The sequence below is a fragment of the Podarcis pityusensis genome (assembly GCF_964106645.2).
Source record: "Podarcis pityusensis genome assembly, chromosome: 4".
In the NCBI taxonomy this organism is placed as follows: domain Eukaryota; kingdom Metazoa; phylum Chordata; class Lepidosauria; order Squamata; family Lacertidae; genus Podarcis; species Podarcis pityusensis.
Genome location: NC_138027.1, coordinates 44,989,808 through 45,003,150, shown reverse-complemented (window position 1 = coordinate 45,003,150; position 13,343 = coordinate 44,989,808). Strand labels below are relative to the sequence as shown.

General features: G+C 39.1%; 1 protein-coding gene and 1 long non-coding RNA gene across 4 annotated transcripts in view; one reads left to right on the top strand and one right to left on the bottom strand.

The window, feature by feature from the left end:
* LOC308476414 (uncharacterized protein) overlaps positions 1-13,343 on the bottom strand; it is a 145,711-nt gene that overhangs the window by 93,304 nt on the left and 39,064 nt on the right. The window lies entirely within an intron of this gene.
* LOC308476421 overlaps positions 1-13,343 on the top strand; it is a 133,168-nt gene that overhangs the window by 90,948 nt on the left and 28,877 nt on the right. Inside the window, exon 1 of one of the 3 annotated variants that reach the window (XR_013985879.1) lies at positions 6,894-6,939. The exons of the other annotated variants lie outside the window; for them this stretch is intronic. This is a non-coding gene — a long non-coding RNA (uncharacterized lncRNA). Of the gene's footprint in view, positions 1-6,893; positions 6,940-13,343 lie in introns of those variants that run through there. 3 annotated transcript variants of the gene reach the window in all.

Here is a 13,343-nt window from a genome sequence, read left to right as displayed (position 1 = left end):
GAGCAGTACAGCTTGAAAAGAAACAAGAGAACAGACATTCACTACTCTGATTAATGTTTTCATATATATTCATATTCATTCACAGGAGATGCTCATGTAAGCTAAAGGGTTTAATACAGTTCTTCAGTTTGCATAATTCAGTTCAGTGTAAGTGAATAAAACTAGGCTTTGATTCTTGAGAATTGTGTTCTTCTGCTTTAGATGAAACTTCTGTTTATAGGCTTCAAATAGACACAATATAACTAGTCAATCATTTCCCTTTGCACTACTGCTCCCATGTAATAATTAGAATTCTCTTTCATGTCAGTATATTTGTACTGTGTGCATTCCTCATGTTTCACCTGGCTGACTCCAACTCCCACATTTCATTTGGGAAGCACTAATATTTTTAATTTATGATGCTTACACCATCGCCTCTTACCCCTTTTATTCCTCATATGTTATTTCCATCATAGGCTTGTCTATTAAAATCTTGTCAAAGTTGTCTTGGTAAATTGAGATATTTGCCTTTTGTCTTTCTGTTAGGAACAATCTATGGATGGCATCTACAACCTTGCCCACAAAATGACACGTGTTTTTATTCTCTGCTCTTTCCCCTCTTCAAATCCATCATCTTCATCTATATTCAATTGTCTTTGCCATCCATTTATTCTCAGGAGACTGATTTTCAAAGTGCTCCTCAGGAAATATGCGCCTCCATACCACTATTTATTAATATGATTTAGACCCGTTCTGCAGAGCACTTTCATGCCATTTTCTGAAAACATTCTTCTCTATGTGCTGCGTGTTTGCATATAGACCTAAAGATTGTTCTCCACTTAATGAAATTTGGCACAGTTCCATTGAAGTCTTTATGATGAGTGACTGTGCTTTATTCTGTCAACTGAAACTTATTTCTCCTTCATATTATCATTCACATCACCTCCAAATACCTAGATGAGTAATAATTTATTAACATTTTGCTTTTTTGCTTTTGATTAGAATATAAATCAGACTAAAACAAAAGGAATTCAGGACACATTACTTTTGTCATCTCTGACAAATACAGCCTTCTAACCCTCAGGTAATTAGAATACACTAATTAATTTAATGGGTACAAATTATGAATTTAGTCATTGCTTAGGTTACCAAAAATAGTCCCGTGATAGACAATAAAGCCAGAAAGCCAACTTAGCAAGCTTTATCATCAGTTCTCTGATGTTATTTTAATATTTTAATTGACAGTAAAATGCTTTTCTTACATTTCTCATAGCAAATGATGCATTTGGGCTTATTCTTTTTATTCATTATGAATTGCACTTTTAGTGCAACCCCATACATGTCTACTCGGAAGCCAACCTAACTGAGTTCCATGGGATGTATTCTTAGATAAGTGGGGATAGTGTTGTGACTTCACTCCTTATCTTATATTCATAATGAAACATACTGTTATAAAAAGCTGTTATGCACCAATGCATTGCTAAAAACCACCATAATACCCCCATTTTCCATATGCTGTTTCTCACAATCTTGGACAGCATAAAGTAAAAAATAAAATAAGATGCACACATGAAACTTCTTTCTTTCTGACATTTAAAAGGATCTCATGCATAGGTGAAGAATCTTTTCACTACTCCAGAACAGGATCCTGCTGCAACTACCACACCTTACTCAAGATATCTAGTGTGGCAGCTTTTATGGTAGACTCCACGAAGGACGCATCAAAGTTTTCAGCATGCTCCATGGCTGCAGGTGTCATAGCAAGCCAAACCTTATGGCTTAAACAGTGAGAAGCAAAGACTGCTTCTAAAATCAACTTCTCTACAGTGTCTTTCTAAGGATTGATGCTCTGTGGGGGGAAAGCACTCAAATACATTCTTATTGAATCTAAAGACAAAAGAAAAGTTACTGTCACCCAGTGGGAGGAACAGGCTTTATACCCTGAATCAGACAAATAAGTCCTTTTGTCCCTACAGATAGCAAGGCACTCCAAATAAATACAGGCTAAAACAAATCTGGAACAAACTGGGATTCTTTTTTCCTCCAAAGGGACATCAGGGAGACAAGTTCAACACCTCCCAGCCCCCACACCAAACTGAAAACCACCAATGACTCCATCAGCGTTCAAGTGGGGGGTCACCTACAAGCATTCATACATACTTGGCGGCACTCAACAATGGATCAGTGGGTCCTCTATACCATCTTCTATGGTTACTGCATAGAATTCACCAGTCACCCTCAACATTGGTTCATCGATCTCCACCTCACCCTCCAAACAGATTGTGGGGGAATATGTCCTTCATCTCCTCAACATGGCAGCAATAGAGCCAGTACCCACAGAAGAACACTTATTAGGCATCTGCTTGATCTTCATTGTAGTTCCCCCACAAAGCCTGGAGAGTAGTATTCGATCTGGGGTGTGACAGGGGGAGAGGGAATGCTGTTATGGAGGAAATGTGATCTGGGAAGAGTACCATGGGCTATGGTGGTCTGAGCAAACTTCCAAGTGCCATGTGACCGTGTTCTTCCTCATGGAATTGCAGCTCTCAGCAGAAGGTTTTCCATAATGCTCTGCATACAACATATTTTCTAAGCATTGTCGTTTCTTCCTTTGCCTGCTGATTTGTCCCATAGCAGTTCTTTACCCTAGATTGAGTCTTCTGAAGAGCATCTAATGTTGCCATGTCATTGTCACAGGCTAAAATACATAAAATGATTTGTATACAGCACCGTTTATCTTGGAGTGTTATGCCATATGAAGATTTCAGTGTCTAGCCATCTGCTTGGTAAGTTTGGCCACAATCTGTATGTAGAATCTTCATGTGTATGTTGCAAAGCTTATAAATTTTATCACCTTGATATGGCTAAGTCATGATAACTGTCATGTAGTAATGGCTCTGCTTCTGGTCTCAGCAAGAATCCAATCTGTTTAGGCCTAATGGTTTAGTGATTACTGCAATGATACATTTATAAGTAGCTCTTCAGCTGCTATGTGGAAATACCTACAACACTTTTCCTAACCAGTATAATATAAAGTTGGTCAACATTTACAATCCTATAAAGTCCTATAGGTTGTTTGTGTCTCTTCAGCAAATGTATCTTGATGTCTTAAAAGTACAGATCATTCTTCACTTTGTTGTTGCTGTTTCACACAAAGCAATGCCTGGTAATACAACAAAGCATATATAAGCTGTTTAAATTATCTCAGAATTGTCCTTGAGAATCTGAATATGTCCTTAAATTGTATTGTTGTCCCTAATGGACAGTGATACAGCTAAATGCCAAATATGAGCAGTACACGCAAGAGTGTTTTAATAAATCATGTTATTAGGATAGAGTATACATAACCATGTATTTTTATTGAAAGAAATATAGATTTTATTTAGTTTGTATTTTTCATCAGTATTTTTCTAATACTGTTAGGCAGCAAAACTTTCAAGTCATTTACAAGGAGACCATTAACCAAGGTGAAATATAAAGTACTCTAGTAGATCTGTTTGGCTTGTCTCCATCTGTGCATTTTTGTCCTTTGTGCTATTTTTATTTAGTTCAGTTTGTCCTTCTATTTTATTCAGCATGTCCTTTTCTCAATGAACACTTGTGAGTGGGTTCGGATGAATAGCTGATATGGGGATTGATGTGGTAAAGCACTATAGGGTGATTTGGGGGAGGATGTGTGTTGAGATCATTTGTTTGAATGTTCTAAGGTATCACAGACTTGTAGTGAAATTTCAGCCCTCCATTTTCTGGGGGGTGGGGGATGGGAATGAAATTTGGATTGATTCAGGAGTTGGTGAGCTACATCATACTACTTCTAGGTTGCATCAACAGAAGTACAGTGGTACCTTGGGCTACATACACTTCAGGTTACATACGCTTCAGGTTACAGACTCCGCTAACCCAGAAATAGTACCTTGGGTTAAGAACTTTGCTTCAGGATGAGAACAGAAATTGTGCTCCAGAGGCGTGGCAGCAGCAAGAGGCCCCATTAGCTAACGTGGTGCTTCAGGTTAAGAACAGTTTCAGGTTAAGAATGGACCTCCGGAAAGAATTAAGTACTTAACCCGAGGTACCACTGTATAGTGTCCATATCAAAGGAAGTAATAGTTTCACTTGATTCTGCCTTGGTCAGACCTGGAGAACTGTGTCCTGCTCTTGGGTCCTTCTAACTATACAGTTCCATGATTCTGTTTGCTTGTGCCTTCACATCATTCAAGTGAACTATCACAAAAATATTCTTGCTCTGCTGCCACCACTGCTATTTAGTCTTGTTGGCCGCATGACCCAGAAAGCTGTCTGTGAACAAACACCGGTTTCTTTGGCCTGAATCTAGATGAGCGCCTCACCCCATAGTCGCCTTTGACTGGACTTAACCATCCAGGGGTCCTATACCCCCCTTTTTTTACCACCAAAGAATCCCTAAGAAAGTATCTTAACATCATTGAATCCTCATGCAGGCCTCCAATGAATGAAGAAAGCCATTGAAAAGCAAATCACTCTTCACTGACACTTTACTAGGGAAGTAAGTAACCTAGAGTGATGATGGCATCCACCCACCCTGTGAAACTAGTTCAATGTCATAATGCTGTGATTACACACTTTACCTTGATGGCCCAACTTAGAGTAGCAACCATTGTCTGACATCATTTTTTATTTTTTCAATCCCCCAAAGTTGGCTTTGCTTTGAAGATATACCAAGCCTGTTTAGCATACCTCTAGACAGCTCCTTCTCAGAACTTGTAATACTCAAGGAAGTATCATATCCCATATGAACATGGAACATCAGCCATGGGTCAGTTGAAGACTTCCTGCTTAACCCTACAGTGAGCATGTAAGGGAAATAGGCTATTGTTGGGATCCTCAGAGAAGATAGAGCTGTTATAAAACCTCAGTTTTATAACTCAGTACCTGAGTTGAATCTGTGCTATGCATAGGTTAACAATGATGGCAGTACAAGCAGGCACAACTTGTGCAAAGGGTGAAAGTGCAACTTTTACTGCAAAAAATGTAACCATTTTAGCTTTCAGCTTAATCCTTTACTGAGTGGGCAAAATGAAGAGGTGCATATGACCAGGAGGAGGAAAAAAGATGAAAAAGTTTGAGTTTTATATATTGATTTGAATCAGCCAAGCAAATTTTTGTTATCGTGCTTCGAGCATTTAAAGTGACATATACAGTACTGATATTATAGTGCTGAAACGGGTAGAAGGTTGTGGGTGCATCTCTTTCTATGACCTGTTACACATTTCTGCATGCATTGGTTTCTTGCGAAAGAAAAACTTAATGTATAGCTTCAGGTTATGTGAAAAATCCCTTGTCTGACTGCTAAATGAGGGTGAACCAAAGAACTGCTATATTTATGCACTTTTATATTATGGATGTCTACATTGATTCAATTTTCATTTGTGACATTGTGTGCAAGGTTTAATTTTTATTAGCTCCCAAATGCAAAACAAGACATGATTGATATATTTGTGATAAAATCATATTCCCTTTGCTAGAAGTTGCCTTCAGCAATCTTTCTTGTAGTTTTAGTTTTTCATAGGTATGTCCAAATGTTACCTTGCTACAGAGGAGAGCATTAATGGCTGTACTTCAGTAGTGATGTACACAAATTTCCTACAACAGTTCAGTTCACCCAAAAGATAGCACAGCACAGTCCTAAAACCCAATAGTACCTGGAATTTGGAAGGTTGAAAAAAATGGTTTCAGAGAATATAATTTCAAAAAGGTACATTATAAGGAAAAGTATGTTAGAATTTCTTTGAGAATTTCTCTCATTCCAGCTCTAATGTACTCTTTATTCTTATTTAGGCTGCAAGTCCGCTCCACTTCTTCATGGGGGGGGGGGAGGTTTGCGATCAGGCCACGTGGCCTCTCGCACCCAGCGGGGGCTGGGCTTAGCCCCCATGTCAATGGAGATCCCTTGGCTGCGTCATGGCCAGCCAATCCTGGTAGCCGGGGGGGGGGGGCATGCCTTGGTGGATTTAAGCAGCCTCACGGCTGATCTCCCTTGTTGTCCAGATCCCAGTTGAGGTTATTCCTGAGCAGATGAACAGTATAGGATTGCACTGTTAGTAACAATCATTACTGAACCATGTAATTGTTGAAGGCAGGGTTGTATGACTTGTTCAGGCAAATGGGACCCATATATTGTGCAAGAGAATTGGATGCAAAAATTTTGAAGCATTATGTTCCACCACAATATTTATAACAAATTTAACAGAATTATATCTAGTTACAAGTACAAGCTAGGATACCATGGGATTTGTTGGGTTCTCTCTGCCAATCTAATTGTTTCTGTGTCACTACACAACATTCAGACATAAAGATAGCTGGATCATTTTGGTTGTGTCAGCCTTCCTAAGTACACTGTTTGAATGTTGAACTAGTTGAAGAGACAGTTCAATGTCATAATGCTGTGATTACACACTTTACCTTGATGGCCCAACTTAGAGTAGCAAGAGAATTGGATGCAATGTTGAAGAGAATAAAGAGCCTGCCTGAATTCATAGGCTGAGGAAGAATTAATTACTGAGATAGTTTCTCAGAAACACCATAGTTTGTTGGGCAGAAGCTTTTTCTCGTGGAGTAGGAAAGCAGGTTCAGAGATGGATTTCTTGCCTTCTTGGATCCCTTCCATGGTTATATTCTACCTTTCTTTAAGAATGTTCTGAATGGCCTTGGTTGGTTCTCTTATGGCCTTGGTTGATGGTTTTTAGTGAGTAATTGTTGGGAATAATTGACCTTATAAACATGCATGGCAACCATGCAAGCAGGATTGTGTGACTGGTGTAATCGTGAGTGGGGGGAGGGAGGTTAGTCATGATTCTAAATGATCCTTGCCCTTTCTCTTGTTCAGACAACAACTGGATAGGAAAGACCAACATGGTTACTTCAACCTTGAACAGAGACAAATGGAAATGGATTGTTCAGTGGGGAAGCATTTCTCTTTCCATTGTGCGTGAATATGAACAGGAACAACTGTACTATATCGATCATGCAACTTCATCTTCTATTTATTTATTTTATTTGACTTTTTAATTATTATTCTTCCTCAGTGTGGCACACAGTACAATTAAAACCATCAACATAAAATATTGCACAGTACCATTGATGGTTTTAATGCCATTGATAGTTACATGTTAATGTTGTGGCAGTGTCTTTTGGCATGTTCATATTCAAGGAGTGTTGGACAAAATGATAACTATTTTTTTCTAAGAACCAAACTTTCTTTAAATATATAATCCCTAAAGTTTCCTTACACATGCATTTGCCTTCATAGGTATAACCACCATGCAGGAGTATACAAGTGGAAAATATGCATGCACTGTGCATGATAAGGCACACGTATTCATCTTGCACATACTGTATATGGCAAAATACCAATGTGAGCAAATCTATGCATGCAGTAAAGCAGATGTCCAATCTTTGCTCCCGATATTATACACATTTTGTGTCTTTTAATACATCAATGTAGAGAAAGCAATGTGTGAGAAACAGCTCTAAAATTCCCAGGCTTTTCAATGTATGTATTTTATTTTTGTAAATGGCCCTGAAAGCTCTGTTAAATGAGATTATATGAATCTTTCAACTAAATATGTGAACTTGACAATGTGGTTGAAACACTGGTGTGCATTCTTCTTACCAGGATCTTCATCTTATTCTGTACCTCATCAACGGAAGAAATAAAACAGTATTTCATCAGGAAGGCAACATCAATCAATTAATTGTTCTTGGAACCATTATGTTCTCTGTAAATTGATTAGAGAGAATTGCCAGATGTGCATCTAACCTGGCATTATAACAAGATCACCCCTCTTTGTATTATGTATTTGTATTTCTTTTGGAAAAGAGAATGTTATTCATGTTTTTAGGGGAAAAGAACAAACAATTTGGAAAGAGTAAGTTAATTAGCCGAAAACAGAAGAGCAAATAGATCCCATTAACTGTAAGAGCTATTCAAGGGACAGATGGATAAACAAAGCATTCCCCACCACCACCTTGGCTTTAATTTGAAATATATGGGAGAAAATGTGCACCCTCTTCCAACACACCATAATTTAGGGTGATATTCAAAATGGAAGAGTAGCACACAATGATGAAACTTTGGCTCCAGCTCCTGTGTACTTTGCCCCATTCTATATACTTATTACTACTGTTACTATCAAATGTTTATAAATGCCAATAGCATGCTTGGCAGCAGAAGACAGTCTCCTCGTGGAATGTGGTGCTGTTTTTTCATTCTTGAAGGAACACATTTCTAAAATGAATATATATTCGTACATATTTTTTTGGTTGGAGAACAGCATTGCAAATGTTGAAGAAATGCAAATTTCAAAGTATAGCTGCTTTTTGCTTCATGTATTGTTTCAGAAAGTGAAAACCAAACTGAATTTCTGCCTCATCTCTAGCATTCAGTAAATATGTGAGAGGAATCACTATCTTCTCCCACATTATCATCCACAAGTTGGAGGGTGGTGACTGAAGTTGGGTGCCTCCTGTAGCTTTGAGGATCTCTGCATATTTTAGGGTCCAGGAAAATCAGAGTTCTAAAACATGGAGAGTCTCCACAACTACAGGACTACAGAAGAGCACTGGTAAAGATGACCAGAAGTGGGGCAGGGTTGAAGCTAATGTGCTTGTCTCCACAGCCATCCCTCACATGTTTATTGATTGAAAATACAAAATGTCTTAAGGGGCCTACAAAGAGAAATTCTTTATGCATAGATGAACACCAAGTCTGTGGAATGGGGTAGAATAAGCTTGAATCGCTATAATTTTCCTTAACGTGAAGTCGCCCTTGTAGTTATCCTGTCTCCCTGTGGAGAGAATCCAATAAATGTCCTTAAAGGCTTGGGAAACTCGGTTGTTCTCATTGTTTGCACAGTGATGTAGAAAAGCCTTATGTGTCTAAGTTGAATTAGTGTGTAATAGCAAATAAGTGCTTTACATGTTTGAAATGGCAAAATATACCTTTGATATAAGTGCATAGTTTTATGTAGTGCTTTGTTTATACTTGAATTCTGATTAAAGTTGCATGAAATATTAATGGGTGGAAAGGGAGAGATTAGTTCATTAACTATAAATTAAAAGTTGGCATCCATTATTTAGTATGGCAGTTCAGGCTCCCAGTTGATGTCATTTATGTTGCTTTAATTACTATTCCAGTTTGCTAGTCTTACCACACAGGTCAATCAAAACTACATGCAATTAGAGTAAGTTTTAAAATCTTAGCTTAGATCATCAGGCCTGACCCTGATGCATGCCAGTTTTTGTGTGTGTGTAGTGTTTTTTTCAGATGGAAAACTCTGGTGTGGGGACAGAAGGCACAGTAGGGGTATCCATGCATGCTCAGGCCTGGTGGGCACCTTCCTCAACCAGTGCTGGGGCTTGTTTTAAACTTTAAAAAGGAGGGAGGGAGGCATGGACAGGGGTGTGTACTTCCTTTGCTCCAGAGAAGAGATTTTCTGAATGGAATGGGAATAAATGTCCAAGTAGCATGTGTGTGTGTCAGGGCTGGAGTCAGATGCAGGTTAGCACAAAGAGGTAGAGTCTGTTGTCAGGCAAGTTAACTCTTTATTTAAGGAAACAGCCTACAACTCAGCAACACTTTTTAAATTAGAATGGAAAACCATAGCCAAAAGCAGGCAATAGGAACAGAAGATGTGGAACTGGTTGCATATCAATGAATACATTATAAGAAAAGAATTGTGGAATATTATTTTAATATATGATCACAGTGGAGAAATCCTTGTGTGGTCAAAGATGGAAGGACTTATTGTTTAACATGGAGGAATGATTGTTGAAGTTTTTGGAGACAAAGTTGATATGTTTATTTAAAGAAAAACTATTTCTGAAATTTATTAATAACAATAATTAGAGAACCCCCTTTTGACTTCATGTGTAAAAAGGAAAATGAATTAATCTGAGACATTTGGGTTGGGAGAGTGGGAAAATATTGTCCAACAGAAAGGAGGTTAGTTGGATGTAATTTTAGAGTGAATATATTGAATAATTTCTTTTATGTTATGGATGGACATAAAATTGGAGGTCCTTGTAATTTTTTCTCTTCTTCTGTTTCTTTTTTGTTTTCCTTTTGGGTCATTGGTTGACAGGGCCAGAAATGATTCCCCCCCAACCTGATTGGCACTTGGTTGGCGGTTTTTTCTGCCTTTCCCTCAGTGAAATCATGGCTTTCCTTTGTTAGGCAGAAGAACATTGTTTTATGAGGGTGGAAATGGCACTGGTCAGGATCAACATAGGTGCCTGAGGGGAGGATTGACCACAGCAAACCCAAGCCTGGGTTTGATATCTGCCTGGTTGGAATCTGTGCCCTGGTCCCCCAGTGCGACCCTGCTTGCTTGGCTTGCACCATGGCAAAGTTCAACACTGGCTGACTCTTGTCATACAGGTTTGGAGCAATCCAAACCCAGCAGATCCATTCCATCAACATGGGGCTTGAGGAATGATGAACTGATCCTGGGACCCAATACCAACCCTTGCCCTGCCTGCTGCTGCCAGTAAAGATTTGGCCTGATTTTATTCCATCACCATTGTACAATCTGCTTATTTTGCTGCTCTCATGGGTCACATAATGCACCTGCCTGGGCAAAATAAGATTAAAGGTGTTCATAGCCAAACCAAGATAATATGGCAAATGGGGGCAGGGGGATTGGCAGTAAACGTACCTCTCTGAAACTGCCCATATTTGCAATCTTGCTCCAGGAGTGGGCAAAGTCACATATACATGAGCTTGGATCTTCATCTGTTTTAAACTGCCATAGTTTCAGTAAAAAGCAGTCATTTACAACTGGAAATTGACTCTAGATTTCCTCAGAAAGTCACAATAGAAACCCTTTTTCATCTAAAATAAAAGGTCTTTTTTTTTAGTTCTATCATTTACAGGGATTGCCAAAATGTAATTTGGAACATGCAGCATTTATTGAATCATTCCATGGGCATATGGGGGAAATGTAATATTCTTATACAAAAGGTTAAGATTATTCCTTGTGTGTTCCTCTCCTAGTGCTTTAAGTAACACAATATGCTCAGAGTTCAGCCTAAAGAAATCAGATGCAATCATTACATTAAAGAAAAGAAGATCAATAGGTTTGACGACAGCTATTCTTTCTCCAAATGAGAAGGAGGCTTATAGGAGCGCATCATGTGGCGGAATGTTCTTGAATGCGGCGGTGACTTTAAAGTATCAACATATCTCTTTTATGTAATGCTAATTATACTTTGTCCAGCTGTACAATGGAAAGCCTATCAATAGAAGCAGCATTGCTCATGCATGACCAGCTAATTCCTCCTGTATCAGTAGGTAGACTTTGAAATATCCTGGGGCACGAAAGGTGAAGACTGTTGTCACTTCATTAGCTGGTGGAAACGTACGGCACGTTTCTTGGGTCACACTTTTGGTTCTGCATATTCATCTACTTCATAAATGCAGACGTATCTTCATCATAAATAATGGGGCAATTGTTTGCATTTCAACAGGCTGTTTGCATAGGAAAATGCAGCAGAGAACACAATTCTTCCATTCGCTTTTCCTGACTCTTTTTTAAAAAGCTTATTGGATTAGTTGTATTGCTCATGTTTTCAGTGCAGCATAAATTTCTAATTACCAATTCCCTACTAGTTACTGAATAACGAAGCTTATTGGACAGCATGTATTGTAGCAAAATGTTTATTCTTTTCTTAACCTTAATTTAAATGTAATATAAATTCCTATCTATTTTTACAATGATCTGATGGAAAATTATGATGACTCTAAATTTCCCAATTAGCTGTACAACCACCCTCAAGTAGTTGCGTAACTCACATCAACAATTAATCAGTATGCTGTTGTTAAAGCTGCAGGCTCTGAGCTATAAATGGTCCTAACACAATCTAGTTGGCTGATGAGGCTTATCAAGGGGAAATCTTATTCTGGTTAAAGCTGGTTTCATGGATGGCCCTTTCTCAAAAACTGTCAGAATGTGACTCATGCAGAATGCTTGGCCCCATCTTCTGATGGGACACAATGTTTTTGTGAGTGTTGCCACACCAGTTTTCCTTGCAACCTTACAGACATAACCAAATATATTTTTATCAACACAAGTAGATGTCACATGTAGAAAGAAGCAGGATCCAGAAAGCACCTTGCGCATATTCCTAACTGAATGAGAAAATGGGTGCTACATACATGATTCTTCAGATTGGTCTGGCAAGTTGAGCTGCATGTGTGAGGTCCTGGCCTGCAAAATACAAGTTGCAATTGACCAGTCATCTTGTCTAAATAAGCAACAGAAGCTCCTTCCTGAAGCCTCCCTGACAATTCTCCCTGTGGAGGATCATCCCTGACAACAGGCCTGAGAGCGCCCCAATTGGAGAACAGCCTTTACCAAAGGTGTCACGGACTTTGAAGATGCTCAAACTCAGGAAGAAAAGGAGAAACGTGCTAAGAGGAAGGCATGTTTGGCAAACCCTCACTGTGATCCACTCTGACTAGAAACCTATTTCCCCGCCGTGGAAGGACGTGTTGATCCAAAATTGGCTTCCACAGCTACTTACAGACTCACTGTTCAGACCGTGTTCATGGAAGACAATCTTACTCGGCTACGAGTGATTGCCAAAGCAGACGAAGAGGAGGCATAATTGAAGCTTATTTTACGGGACTGGCTGCTTCACATTTGCATAATTGGATTGCAACTCCTGTTTCTTTCAGGAGTGGCTCCTTACTTGTGGAATGTCCTCCTTAGGAAGGCTTGCCTGGTGCCTACTTTAATGTAGTTTTGATACCTGGCAAATAGGTTTCCTCACAGACCTTTTAAATTGCAACATTTTACCTTAAGACTATTTTAGGCTGTGATTATCTGCTGTTGGTTTGTTCCTCTCTCTTTTTTATTGGTCTCCCAGGTCCTAGAGAGCCAGTGTGGTGTAGTGGTTAAGAGCGGTAGACTCCTAATCTGGGGAACCGGGTTCGCATCTCCGCTCCTCCACATGCAGCTGCTGGGTGACCTTGGGCCAGTCACACTTCTCTGAAGTCTCTCAGCCCCACTCACCTCACAGAGTGTTTGTTGTGGGGGAGGAAGGGAAAGGAGAATGTTAGCCGCTTTGAGACTCCTGAAGGGGAGTGAAAGGCGGGATATCAAATCCAAACTCTTCTTCTTCTTCTTCTTCTTCTTCTTCTTCTTCTTCTTCTAGTACCACTGATTCATTTCAAAACATAATGCAACAATACAAATAATAACATATAATTTCAACAATGCCAATATTATAATATTTTAAATTGTACTACAATGGCTGTCATCCAGACAGTAAGTGTATTTCATTAGCTGGTGTATTAGCTGGTCAGTCTTTCTTGAGAGGAAGTTCCT